Raw genomic sequence first — 15,513 nt, forward strand, 5'->3', positions numbered from 1 at the left:
TCCTGAGAAAGAAAGAAAGCACTGGTGAACTCATCAATGCAAAAAGACCTGGGCGCCCACGGAAGACAACAGTGGTGGATGATCACAGAATAATCTCCATGGTGAAGAGAAACCCCTTCACAACAGCCAACCAAGTGAACAACACTCTACAGGAGGTAGGCGTATCAATATCCAAATCTACCATTAAAAGAAGACTGCATGAAAGTAAATACAGTGGGTTCACTGCACGGTGCAAGCCACTCATAAGCATCAAGAATAAAAAGGCTACACTGGACTTTGCTAAAAAGCATCTAAAAAAAACAGCACAGTTCTGGAAGAACATTCTTTGGACAGATGAAACCAAGATCAACCTCTACCAGAATGATGGAAAGAGAAAAGTATGGCGAAGGCGTGGTACAGCTCATGATCCAAAGCATACCACATCATCTGTAAAACACAGCGGAGGCAGTGTGATGGCTTGGGCATGCACGGCTGCCAGTGGCACTGGGTCACTAGTGTTTATTGATGATGTGACACAGGACAGAAGCAGCCGAATGAAATCTGATGTATTCAGAGCCATCCTGTGTGCTCAGATCCAGCCAAATGCAGCCAAACTGATTGGTCGTCGTTTCATACTACAGATGGACAATGACCCAAAACATAAAGCCAAAGCAACCCAGGAGTTTATTAAAGCAAAGAAGTGGAATATTCTTGAATGGCCAAGTCAGTCACCTGATCTCAACCCAATTGAGCATGCATTTCACTTGTTAAAGACTAAACTTCAGACAGAAAGGCCCACAAACAAACAGCAACTGAAAACCACCGCAGTGAAGGCCTGGCAGAGCATCAAAAAGGAGGAAACACAGCGTTTGGTGATGTCCATGAGTTCAAGACTTCAGGCAGTCATTGCCAACAAAGGGTTTTCAACCAAGTACTAGAAATGAATATTTTATTTACAATTATTTAATCTGTCCAATTACTTTTGGTCCCTTTAAAAACAGGGTGGCACATGTTAAGGAGCTGAAACTCCTAAACCCTTCATCCAATTTTAATGTGGATACCCTCAAATGAAAGCTGAAAGTCTATGCTTCAACTGCATCTGAATTGTTTTGTTTAAAACTCATTGTGGTAATGTCTAGAACCAAAATTAGAAAAATGTTGTCTATGTCCAAATACAGTTATATGAAAAAGTTTGGGCACCCCTATTAATTTTAAGCTTAATGTTTTATAAAAATTGGTGTTTTTGCAACAGCTATTTCAGTTTGATATATGTAATAACTGTTGGACACAGTAATGTTTCTGCCTTGAAATGAGGTTTATTGTACTAACAGAAAATGTGCAATCTGTATTCAAACAAAATTTGACAGGTGCATAAGTATGGGCACCTCACCAGAAAAGTGACATTAATATTTAGTAGATCCTCCTTTTGCAAAAATAACAGCCTCTAGTCGCTTCCTGTAGCTTTTAATGAGTTCCTGGATGAAGGTATTTTTGACCATTCCTCTTTACAAAACAATTCCAGTTCAGTTAAGTTTGATGGTTGCCGAGCATGGACAGCCTTCTTCAAATGATCCCACAGATGTTCAATGATATTCAGGTCTGGGGACTGGGATGGCCATTCCAGAACATTGTAATTGTTCCTCTGCATGAATGCCTGAGTAGATTTGGAGCGGTGTTTTGGATCATTGTCTTGCTGAAAGATCCATCCCCTGCGTAACTTCAACTTTATCACTGATTCTTGAACATTATTGTCAAGAATCTGCTGATACTGAGTGGAATCCATGCGTCCCTCAACTTTAACAAGATTCCCGGTGCCGGCATTGGCCACACAGCCCCAAAGCATGATGGAACCTCCACCAAATTTTACTGTGGGTAGCAAGTGTTTTTCTTGGAATGCTGTGTTTTTTTGCCGCCATGCATAACACCTTTTTGTATGACCAAACAACTCAATATTGGTTTCATCAGTCCACAGGACCTTCTTCCAAAAAGAAATTGGCTTCCCCAAATGTGCTTTTGCATACCTCAGCCGACTCTGTTTGTGGCGTGCTTGCAGAAACGGCTTCTTTCGCATCACTCTCCCATACAGCTTCTCCTTGTGCAAAGTGCGTTGTATAGTTGACCGATGCACAGTGACACCATCTGCAGCAAGTTGATGCTGCAGCTCTCTGGAGGTGGTCTGAGGATTGTCCTTGACTGATCTCACCATTCTTCTTCTCTGCCTTTCTGATGTTTTTCTTGGCCTGCCACTTCTGGCCTTAACAAGAACTGTCCCTGTGTTCTTCCATTTCCTTACTATGTTCCTCTCAGTGGAAACTGACAGGTTAAATCTCTGAGACAGCTTTTTGTATCCTTCCCCTGAACAACTATGTTGAATAATCTTTGTTTTAAGATCATTTGACAGTTGTTCTGAGGAGCCCATGATGCCACTCTTCAGAGGAGATTCAAACAGGAGAACAACTTGCAAGTGGCCACTTGAAGTAGCTTTTCTCATGATTGCATACACCTGGCTATGAAGTTCAAAGCTCAATGAGGTTACAAAACCAAAAAAAGTGCTTTAGTAAGTCAGTAAAAAGTAGGTAGGAGTATTTAAAACAAGAAAATGATAAGGGTGCCCATACTTATGCACCTGTCAAATTTTGTTTGAATGCAGATTGCAAATTTTCTGTTAGTACAATAAACCTCATTTCAAGGCAGAAACATTACTGTGTCCAACAGTTATTACATATATCAAACTGAAATAGCTGTTGCAAAAACACCAATTTTTATAAAACATTAAGCTTAATATTTATAGGGGTGCCCAAACTTTTTCATATAACTGTATATATGGACCTAACTGTATATTGTTTTGCAGAAATAACTCCACATATGTGAGGCACTGAGTTCCACACTTTTCCTCTATCACTCAGCCATACAGGTACGCTCCTCTTACTTCTATGTCTCCTGTATCTTATTACTCCTTTTTCCTTCAGCTACAAAAAGCATATATATGGGTGCTCATCACAGCTTTGTTAATATGATCTATATGAATTGTACTTTCAATGTACTTTATGTATCCTATTTTTCAGATATATCAATTTCTGCTGTGTTAAAAAAATACATGACTGAAATGTTAATTTTTCTTTTGATTTCATTATTATAGAGTGTACTGATGAAGGTCTATCTGACCGAAACGTTGCTGTATAACACTCTTGATTGACTGGCTTATAAAAACGTTGAAAATTCACCTTGAGTGCCGAGTTTTACATTATATATTTATCCCATTATTAGCATCATGCAGGTTCTCTTCTACACCAAATGATCACCATCACCATAACACAAGTCGCTTTCTTATTGTAAGTATATGAGACTCACATAGCGACTGTCATAGCATTGCATTGAGAACGTAACTTCAAGGAGAAAGCAGCGATCAGTACTTATATTACAGGGGTTGTCCACCGCTAGGCCACTCCTTCTGAAACAGCTAAAGTGTCCGAAATAAAATAAAAAAAATAAAAACATACACTTACCTCCAGGACCGGATCTGCTCCTGTGATGTTGGCACTATGTCTCCCGACAGTCACTTGACAATGAGTCTTCAGCTCTCCCCTGGGCCCCCGCGGCACCTTTTTGTGACCGCAACTGTGGAGGTATGCTTATGGTTGTTGTCGTTCTGAAAGGTGAAATTCATCGTCATCTTTTTAGCAGAAGCCTGAAGGTTTTGTTGCAAAATTGACTCATATTTGGAACTGTTCATAATTACTTGCACCTCGACTAAAGCCCAAACTCCAGCTGCCGAAAAACAGCCCGAAAGCATAATGCTGCCTTCACATTCCTTCACTCCGGGTATGGTGTTCTTTTTGTGATGGCCAGTGTTGGCTTTGCACCAAACATACTTTTTGGAATTGTGCCCAAAAAAGTTCAACCTTGGTCACATGCTTTTGGCAAACGTGATGTAGGTTTTGACAAAACATAGCTGGGCTTGAATGTTTTTCTTTACAAGAAAAGGCTTCCATCTTGCCATCCTACCCAACAGGTCAGACATAGTGTATGAAGAATATGGGAGATAGGGTGAGCAGAAAAAAGCCCACAACCATGAATGCCCACACAGGAAATTACCCACATGGACAAAATAACATTTATCACCTCTACGCCCCCAACCTGTAATATGTTATATCGCTCCGGAGCCTGTGTACAGTGTGACCCCGGCTGTACCGATATAACATTATTATCACCCCCCCCTCCGACTTGTAATACGTTATATCGCTCTGGATCCTGTGTACAGTGTGACCCCGGCTGTACCGATATAACATTATTATCACATCCCCCCCCCCCCCGACTTGTAATATGTTATATAGCTCTGGAGCCTGTGTACGATGTGAACCCGGCTGTACCGATATAAAATTATTATCACCCCCCCCCCCCCCCGACTTGTAATATGTTATATCGCTTTGGAGCCTGTATATAGCGTGACCCCGGCTGTACCATTATAACATTATCACCACCCCCTCCCCCCGGCTTGTAATATGCTATATCGCTCTGGAGCCTGTGTACAGTGTAATCATGGCTGTACTGATATAACATTATCACACACACCCCCCCCTCCAACTTGTAATATGTTATATCGCTCTGGCGCCTGTGTACAGTGTAATCACAGCTGTACCGATATAACATTATTATCACACCCTTACCCGACTTGTAATATGTTATATCGCTCTGGAACCTGTGTACAGTGTAATCACAGCTGTACCGATATAACATTATCACACCCCTCCCCGACTTGTAATATGTTATATCGCTCTGGATCCTGTGTACAGTGTGACCCCGGCTGTACCAATATAACATTATTATCACACCCCCCCCCGACTTGTAATATGTTATATCGCTCTGGAGCCTGTGTACAGTGTAATCACGGCTGTACTGATATAACATTATCACACACACCCCCCCTTCCGACTTGTAATATGTTATATCGCTCTGGCGCCTGTGTACAGTGTAATCACAGCTGTACCGATATAACATTATTATCACACACATCACGACTGTACCGATATAACATTATTATCACACCCTTCCCCGACTTGTAATATGTTATATCGCTCTGGAACCTGTGTACAGTGTAATCACAGCTGTACCGATATAACATTATTATCACACCCCTCCCCGACTTGTAATATGTTATATCGCTCTGGAGCCTGTGTACAGTGTGACCCCGGCTGTACCAATATAACATTATTATCACACCCCTCCCCGACTTGTAGTATGTTATATCGCTCTGGAGCCTGTGTACAGTGTAATCACAGCTGTACCGATATAACATTATTATCACACCCCTCCCAGACTTGTAATATGTTATATCTCTCTGGATCCTGTGTACAGTGTGACCCCGGCTGTACCAATATAACATTATTATCACCCCCCCGACTTGTAATATGTTATATCGCTCTGGAGCCTGTGTACAGTGTAATCACAGCTGTACCGATATAACATTATTATCACACCCCTCCCCGACTTGTAGTATGTTATATCGCTCTGGAGCCTGTGTACAGTGTAATCACAGCTGTACCGATATAACATTATTATCACACCCCTCCCCGACTTGTAATATGTTATATCTCTCTGGATCCTGTGTACAGTGTGACCCCGGCTGTACCGATATAACATTATTATCACCCCCCCGACTTGTAATATGTTATATCGCTCTGGAGCCTGTGTACAGTGTAATCACAGCTGTACCGATATAACATTATTATCACACCCCTCCCCGACTTGTAGTATGTTATATCGCTCTGGAGCCTGTGTACAGTGTAATCACAGCTGTACCGATATAACATTATTATCACACCCCTCCCCGACTTGTAGTATGTTATATCGCTCTGGAGCCTGTGTACAGTGTAATCACAGCTGTACCGATATAACATTATTATCACACCCCTCCCCGACTTGTAGTATGTTATATCGCTCTGGAGCCTGTGTACAGTGTAATCACAGCTGTACCGATATAACATTATTATCACACCCCTCCCCGACTTGTAGTATGTTATATCGCTCTGGAGCCTGTGTACAGTGTAATCACAGCTGTACCGATATAACATTATTATCACACCCCTCCCCGACTTGTAGTATGTTATATCGCTCTGGAGCCTGTGTACAGTGTAATCACAGCTGTACCGATATAACATTATTATCACACCCCTCCCCGACTTGTAGTATGTTATATCGCTCTGGAGCCTGTGTACAGTGTAATCACAGCTGTACCGATATAACATTATTATCACACCCCTCCCCGACTTGTAGTATGTTATATCGCTCTGGAGCCTGTGTACAGTGTAATCACAGCTGTACCGATATAACATTATTATCACACCCCTCCCCGACTTGTAGTATGTTATATCGCTCTGGAGCCTGTGTACAGTGTAATCACAGTTGTACCGATATAACATTATTATCACACCCCTCCCCGACTTGTAGTATGTTATATCGCTCTGGAGCCTGTGTACAGTGTAATCACAGCTGTACCGATATAACATTATTATCACACCCCTCCCCGACTTGTAGTATGTTATATCGCTCTGGAGCCTGTGTACAGTGTAATCACGGCTGTACTGGCATGTGCGTTTTTGCCTTTCAGTTTTTTCTTCCCAGAGTCATAAATCGTTTATTTTTCTGTCCACATTGACATATGAGGGCTTGTTTTTTTTGCAGGAAAAGTTTACTTTTGAAGGGCATCATATATTTTACCCTGTAGTGTACTGGAAAATGGGAAGAAAATTACACTGATAGAATTTCTCTTGCGAAGACTAGCAACTCCGCAAGAGAAATTGTCATGCTGTGGTCTGTAAAGACACGTGCATGTCCGTGTCCGCGGGTGAGCCGCAGGTGCATGGAGACGCATAGTGGGCATGGGATTTCTACAAATCCCATCCCCTATGCTGTAACATCTGGCCGCTGCGGATTGCACACAACGCAAGTGCACTTCATGCAATCAGCAGCAATTACTGATCGTGTGCACGTACCCTAACATTTGCCGGCTGAGCACTGCTCCACCCGCGATTGCTAGCTGCAGGTCCTGGCTATAATACACAGCCATCACCTGCCGGGTGTGGGGCAGACTCGCTGCGGGAGCCCGCTCCATAAACTCTATTCCGACATGCGCCATACATGTACGGCAGATGTGGTGAAGGGGTTAATAAACTTGTTATTTTGTCCATGTGGGCAACTTTCATTGTGGGTAATTTTCCTGTGGGCATTTTTGCTATGGGCATTTTTCCTATGGGCATTTTTCATGAAACCGGGAGATAGTTGTCACATGCAGTACACATCCAATACTTGCCTGAAATTCCTGCAGCTCCTTTAATATTGCTGTAGGCATCTTGGCAGCACTCTGGACCAATTTTTCTATTGTTTTTTCAGAAATTTTTCAGGGACGTCCAGTTCTATGAAATATCACTGTTGTGTCAAATTCAAGCCACTTCTTGATTACTGTCTTCACAGTGTTACATGGTATATCTAATGCATTGAAAATAATTTTGCATCCTTTTCCTGATTGATAACTTTCAATAATGAGATCCCTTTACTGAGTTATGAACCATGGCTTTTGCTGTATAAGGCTGTGTGCACACAATGAGTTTTGAAGTTGCGTATTTTCCCTGCATCAAAAACACAACATCTTACAGTTCCAGAAAAGTGAATGGGATTTATGGTAATCTCATGCCCACTGTGCTTTTTTTTAGAATTACATGAGATGCAGAAAATCCACAGGTTAAAAATGCATGTGAGGTTTAAGTGCATTTCCACTGCGGAAACATACTAAAAACATATGTAATCCTTAATAAAGTTGTCAAAACCAAGTATCATGAAGTATTAAAAACAAAGCATCTTTATTTAAAACATGACATATCAAAAAGACAAAACCGCAGCGTGAAAAACGCATGTAAAAAAACACAAGTACCCTAACTCACAACTGAAGAGACTCCAGAAGTTGCGGATGGCAAGGATGAAGGTGGACAGAGCCTCCCACACCAGGAGACCTGAGGTTTCCGCTGTGGTGAAAAGGCCGAGGAGGGGGGGGGTAAATGAGAGATTGAAGGCCAGAAGGAGTGTCATCATGGCTGGCAGTGGCCCCTTCGAGGAAAAACAGAGGAATAAAGTCCCTTATCTTTGTCAGTGTCTGTCGGTGAGGCGGAGTTCCTCGACCACTGTTTAATTTTACTTTTCTTAAATGTTGCAGAGACCCCCCGGATGGGAAAAGGCCTATGGAAGCTGAATTCATCCCTTCTGGAAGAAGCAGTAGTAAGACAATCTATTGAGGAGTTTCTTCAGAACCAGGTACCACTTTTGGATCTCTGTAGCAGTAAGTCAAAGTGGTGGCAAGTTTCTTCTGTCAGCTCTCGAGCATTAGAGGGCTGAACAAGTACCACTTGTATCACGATCTAAGGAGGAAACTCGAACAGCTTGTCTTAACTGGGAGATCTCCAGGGTGAACTCTTTGCTCAAGAGGTGTCAGTATGATACTCACACATCCTTGGTTTTTGAGAGAGATTTCCGGAGGTACTGCCCGCACGACCCTTACAGAAACTGTAGGATGTCAGTGAGTTGTAAAGTGGTTACAGAACTGACTGACAGGACGGGTTCCCTGAACAGATCCAAATCAGGGATCCTGCATATGGTAAGTTTTTTCTACTCGCATCTCTCGGGAAAGAAGAATCCAGATGGGAATGTGGCTGAAACCATTCCTGAGCCAGGTGATGACCCCTTTCTTCAAATTTTGGCAGAAGTAATCAGGGAAGAGGAAGGGAGACTGGCAATTGATGGGCTCCGGCCCAACAAGTCGCCAGGTCCAGATGGCTTATAAGACCTTTAGGAACTCCTTGGTCCCCTTTTTGACTGAGGTGTTTAAGTGTCTCCTCAGACACTCTGCCCAGATCAATGAGGCAGTCAGCCCTGATTATCCTGTCAAAGGGTAAAGATTCGTCCTGTATTGAGAATTGGCGTCCCATAGCGTTTCTCAATACGGACCGAAATATTCTGGCAGAGAAATGTTCTGGTGCTGTTTAATGGACTAGTGAAGTTTGCACCCTGGCTCCTTTCGGGAGCTCAACATTAGTCTGTTCCAGGCTGCAGTACGTTTAGTGCTGTGCTTGGTGTCTGAGAGGCAGTGGAGCAGAGTGGAGCTGGTCTTTGGAGGGGATACTTGCTGTCCTTAGACCAGGCAAAGGTCTGTTCTTCTGAGGTATGGTCTGCCTGGGAGGTTCATCAAATGGCTAAAAGTTTTGTATACAGGGGCAGAGACTTTTCCGCTCATGAACGGTTGGCTTAGTCATCCTTTTGAGGTTGGGTCTGGGGTCTGCCAGGGCTGTCCTTTGAGCCCACTTTTATATGTTTTCGCTATCGATCCCCTGGAGGATGATGCGTGAACCGTTGGTGGGAGTCAGGATGGACCGGGAGGAACCAGAAGCCACTCTGAGTGTGGTAACATATGCTGATAATGTCTCTCTTTTTGTGTCCTCGAGAGGAGAGGCAGAATGGGTCATGTCTGAGGTTGATCGCTACTCTGAGTCATCCAGGTCCATGATCAATTGGGAAAAGTGTGAGAGTCTCTGACTGGGAGGGGGAGTTCCAAGTTTTAATCTCCCGGACACCCTTCGACGGCCCCAAGCCTCAGCAACAATTCTAGGCATCAAATTTGGCCAGGGGGGCTACCCTCTGCAAAACTGGGAGGGCAGGCTTAAGATCGCCGCCCAGAAAATGGATCAATGGAAGGTTAGTCCTTGTCCCTGAGGTCAATGGAAGGGTTAGTCCTTAACCTGGTCAAGGGTTTCTTGCTTACTTTGTTAATATACTTTGGCAGTGTCTGCATGTTTCCAGAGCATCTTTGGACATGGGTCTACAGCCTGTTCTTCCAACTATTATGGGGGAATAGGTTAAACCTAGTCAAGAGAGAGGTCATGTACTGCACGAGGAGACTAGGTGGGTTGGGTATAGTCAACCCAATGGTGTGTCTATTAAGCATCTATGTTAAGGCAAACATCACCAACCTCTTGTTAGAGAGGGGTACTCAGTGGGTATTCTCCTGCACAGGGTGGTTTTGGCCTTTTCTCCAAGAATGGGAGACAGGAGGGCAAGTGAAGGACCTTAGGACAACACATGGACATGTTCCGGCTTACGCTACCCTGGTTCTGAATGAAATCCGCCGATCGAGTCTGGGGATGTGGGAGATTAGGACCATTTTGAGGAAATCCCTTGACAGTAGGGTCCTGTTGACCCATTTTCAGAAGCCTCTGGCACTCAAGGATAGCCACGGCCGGGATCTGGTGGTGGAGCTTTGGTTGTTGAATTCTTCATGGATCCCCTTGAAGTTTTGGGACTTGGCTTGATGCTGCTTTCATGGAAAACTGTATGTGACGGACAACCTGAAGTACAGGAACTCTAAGGTCTGGGATTGTCCCCGCAAGGCGTTAGGCAACATGCTGGAGTTCTTTTAGTACAGGGGTCTACAATAAGGTGGGCGCTTATGAAGGTTGACCTAAGCGGAGTGGGCCTATGGGACATTCAGGTCCCTGTGTGGCTGAGATCGGGGCACTTTATTTTTAGTTTAGTAACTAGGTTTTACATGTGGAATGCAGGGTCTCTAGTATCTATGCAGCAAAAAGTTCTTCCCCTGGAAGAGGTGGTTAGGAACATTCTTGGTGACCTGGGGAAGGTGCGTTCTCTGGAGTTTGAGAGACTGGGTGCAAGGAGTGCTTCTCTTCTTTGGAGGGGTTTCGCTTTTAATGTACCCTAGGGCATAGATAGGTTTAGCTAAGTGGGTACGGATAGATAGGCAGGTAGATAGGGTCAGGTAGATAAGTAAAGATAGATAGGGATATTTTAGGGAGAGTTAGATAAATAATATAAATAGACGAAGGATAGGTAGTGATGTGGAAACCTATATCGAATGTTTTAGGAGAAACTGAAAAGGTTTCACTCATTTGCCAGTTTTGATCAAATCAGGGAGTCGATCGATCAGAGACAAGAGCACACAGCCATTGTCAGTGTATGGGCTTGCCTGACTCTCAGTTAGAAATCTTTATTACAACCCCATAGATATGAAAAGGGGGGTGGCTTTACAGGCTTTATGTTACCTAACAGAGCAGATATTTTAATTGAGTAAAGAAAGTATTTTAATTTGGAATAACAAGGTTGTCCTTGAATACTTGCTCTATCCAGAATTTTCCTATGCATTCTTTTAACAAAACAAAGCTTAACAGAAAGACAGCTCTATATCAGAGACAATTCCCTGTGTTATTGCTTTTTATGAATAACACTTATAAAGCTAATACTAAAATGCAAAATGATCAAAGATATATGAATTGTCTAAATAATAATCAAAGCGAAGTATAAATATTTACCATAACAGTAGGGATAGACAGGGTGAGGTAGGTAGTGAAATAGGGACAGATGGTCAATTAGAAAGGGGTAGTTGGATAGGTAAGTGTTAAGATAATTAAGGTAGGAGCCTCATCATCTTCAGTTACCTGGTGGTGGGCTGTTGCTTTTCACTAGAGTTTTGTTTTACAGATCTCAGTTCGGACATAGGGCTTACAGGCGCTAAACTTGGGTCTGGGTAAATGTTTTGTAAAGAATTGTTAATGTGTTTTGTATAAGATTAGTTCATCTGATAATAAGTATTGTGTGGGTTTAGTTAGGGGTGGAGGGTGAGAAGGGTTTCAAAAATACATTTTTCGGAACACTAAAATGGAAATTGTGATAAGGAAGCCAAGAAGAGGACATGATGAAAAGCTGGACATGCCATAGAACAATTTTTGTAGAGTGGGTTTAGTTGAAGTGTAGGGTTTTTGCTTTGGTGTGTTTTGTTGTGTAAAGTAAAATTAGAAAAAATTCCACAAAAATTCATAAAAAAATATATATATATAAATATATAGCTTGTGTTTAGGATAAGGGTTTATATTATGGCCAAGTGAGCCTGCATGTTTATTTTGGGAAATAGGTCAGAATTTTTTGAATTTTTGTTTTATATTTTGTAGGGTTAGTAAAGAGTGTGGTGTGAACAGTGTGGGATTTGAAGTGATGTGTAGTGGTGTGTTGGTGAGTTTTGAGTACATTGCTCTTTATTGATGGCTTTTTCTCTCCTTGGAATGAGGTAATCGGGGGGCAGAAGAGCAAAAAGACAAGAGGAAATAAAGAGAAAGACAAGAAAGATCAAAACTTCCAGACAGAGAAAGGAAGAACGAAGAAAGAATGAAGTCTCGTTTTTCAGTTTATAGTTGCTTTTTGCTGGGGTTGCTTTGCTGGGATTTTAATGCTGGACTTTTTCCTTTTGGTTTACGGTTTTAGGCTATGTGCCCACGATGCAGAAATGCTGCATATTTTTACGCTTCTCCCTGGCTGGAAAAAACGCATGCGGTTTTTACGTGCGGATTTCCCGCCAGGTAGAAGCATTTGTGAAGCGTCTTTGCATGCATTTCTGCATGCGGGTTATCAAGCGCTTTTCCAAGCGATTTTAGCATCACTTGGAAAGTGCTTGACAACTTGGTCACACTATATAAATTCATGCAACCGGCAAGGATTTATAGTAGTGTGACCAAGTTAGTTAAAAAAAAGAATAAGAATGGTGAAAAAAAAAAAAAATAAAGTTTATACTCACCTTCCGATGTCTTCCCAGTGTTTTGTCTGCTCCGTCCAGTGTCTTGCACTGCTTGCGGTGGTGTGAAGGACCTGCGGTGACGTCATTGAGCCATGTGATGGGTCACATGACTCAGTGACGTCATGGCAGGTCCTTCACAACAACGCGAACATTGCAAGACACTGGACGGAGCAGACAAAACACCGGGAAGACATAGGAAGGTGAGTATAAACTTTATTTTTTATTTTAAATTCTTTTTCTTTTACAGTTTCTATGGTACCCAGGTCTGGATGAGAGTCTCCTCTCCTCTAGACTTGGGTACCATCCGCACATTGAAACACATATAATCCGTGAGTACAAATGTACTGACACGGATGATATGCGTCTGAATGCAAGTCAATGGCGGCGATTACGCCGTGCTTCCGCAAAATTAATGGACATGCTGCGGATTTTTTAGCGCAGCATAAACGCTGCGGAAAAAAACGCAGCATAGGCATTGAAAGTGCGGCTTGTCATTGGGGACCATGGGGGACGGATTACCAAGCGTTTTTGAAGCGTTTATGCTGCGGAAATTCCGCAGCATAAACGCTTGAAAAACGCATCGTGGGCACACAGCCTTAGTACTTAGTTTTTCCAGTTATATTTAAAATTTTTATTGTAATGTTTTGTATTTTTCTAATAACAAAAGAGTTCCAGATCCAATAGCGTATGCTAAAGCTGCTGTAGTTAAAAAGCTCTAAGTTGGATCTTGGTATTGAGCTGGAGGTCCACCTCAAGGCCTTCTTACGTACTTATCCTCAAACAGAACAAGTGGTTGGGCATCAGTGCACTCAATCAAAAAGCAGAAGTGACTGCTGTAAAACTTGGGGCTCAGGCTGCTTGGCAAGGGGCTAAGGTGGAAGACATGCCCATGGGCCGCAGGTGAAAACTCTGCGCTTTCAGCAGGGGACCGGGTGAAAGACAAAGCAAAGGAACTGGAGGCACTCTCAGCCAACCAGTCTAAAACCGCATCTATTTGTTCTGGCCTCACCATTCGTCCAGCAGTACTCGGCCTAAATTACGCATAACGTCCTGTTGCCTGCATGCAGGCACGGATCGACCACATACTCTCCCTGCAGCAGCTACACCACCACCACTAGCAGTGCCAGGGTCACGTCCCCTATTTGATACTCTCCTCATTCTTTACACCGCAAAAAAGTGCAGAATTTTACATGGCCTGAATACAGAGAGCGAGTGTCCAGCACATTATTACACTGGGTGTTTGAATCATGTACCCCAACAGAGGCTGTTTTGCAGATTACCCCCACAGAGACTGTTTTGCAGAGTACCACCACAGAACCTAACACTGTCGCTCACTCGAGCCGCGTCCTGTCCCTACGTTGGTCACAGAATGGCAGCGCCACCCAGTTATCCAGGCCGGGTCACGTGGCATACTCAACATGGTTGTGATGGCTGAGGAAGTGCCCACAGCTTAAAAGATTGTGCTGAATTTGGTGGTGCAGAGCTTCCTGAAAAATTACCCCAAGATGTCAGAGCTGCTGCAGAAAGTGTGGGCTGCTTGTGTTCGGTTTCGGCGTTTTCACCCCACTGCTGCTCGCCTGTCTGCGCTGCAGCATCACTTCTGCTTTCCAGGGCTCAACTAAATTCACTAATAACACATTAAGGTGCTAGCACCCCTTTGGGACGAAAAATTCTAAACAACATATTACCCAAAGGGTAAAAGGACCCTATTTAAGGGATATGCTAAAAAATAACTTATTAATTGTTCCATAAGAAGTGGTCAATACAATTTAAAATTACTATAGTGGACTTGTATTCCTCCAGTGTGTAGGGTGGTCTCCTAGTATTGGAGTTCCTCTTGTGTCAGCTACAATTCTTTAAGCTTTACTATATACATGTATTTTCACTAATAGATCATGGCTGCAGTCCATAGATCTATGTAGCACTCTTTTAATATATAATTTTTCCTTCCTACAAGTTCCACTAAAGAAACTAAAAAACACACATATAGCTCCCCCTACTAGTTTCACCTATACCTTCTTTCGCAGGAGGTCAGAGCTGCTGCCTTCTTTCTCGACGCCTCATATTCAATGAATCCACAAGGTGTAACTCCACTTTGCATATGCTGGAGAGACTGTGCGAGCAGCAGCAGGCAATACTGGAGTTTCAGTTGCAGCACGCACAGGCAAGTTGCTCTGTGGAACAACACCACTTTACGACCAATGAGTGGGGCTCCGTGTGGGATGTGGATGCCGTATTGCGCTGCTTTGAGTGCTCCACCAACATGGCCAGCGCTGATGATGTCATCATCAGCGTTACTATCCCACTTCCATGACTGCTTGAAAAAACGCTTCAGGTGATGATGGATGAGGTGGCACAGGAAGAAGAAGAAAAGTGACTATTCACACCATTATCAGGCCAGTCATCCACACATGCCTCGGAGGGTGGGTTCCTGTACCAACAGCGGCCAGGTACACAACTGTCCAGCCACGGGACAGTTTTGGAGGAGGAACCATGTTCACAACAGGGTGGCACTCAAAGCAGCTCACGAACATCACTGGAGCGTGCCTGTGGAGATACCAAGGACTCAGACGATATAGCTCCCACCCAAGACAGCTTGCCTTTGCCTCTGGGCTGACTGGCACACATGAGCAAATACATGCTGCTGTGCCTGCGTAACAATCGCAGAGTTGCCCGGATTGTTACAAGTGCTGATTACTGGGCGGTCACCCTACTGGATCCCCGCTACAAGCACAACGTGCCATCCTTACTTCCATCACTGAAGCGTAATCGGAAAATGCAGAAATCCTAGCGCACGCTGGTATACGCACTACTGACAGCACCCCCACCTGACAGCGGAGGCTCTGTGGAAGCACAAGGCAGAGTAGGAAGAGGAAGTCGCCAACGTAGCTGGGGTAACGGCACCACCTCAG

Source organism: Phyllobates terribilis, unplaced genomic scaffold, assembly GCF_046119375.1.
Source record: "Phyllobates terribilis strain yellow unplaced genomic scaffold, ASM4611937v1 Scaffold_1__5_contigs__length_1240528914, whole genome shotgun sequence".
NCBI lineage: Eukaryota > Metazoa > Chordata > Amphibia > Anura > Dendrobatidae > Phyllobates > Phyllobates terribilis.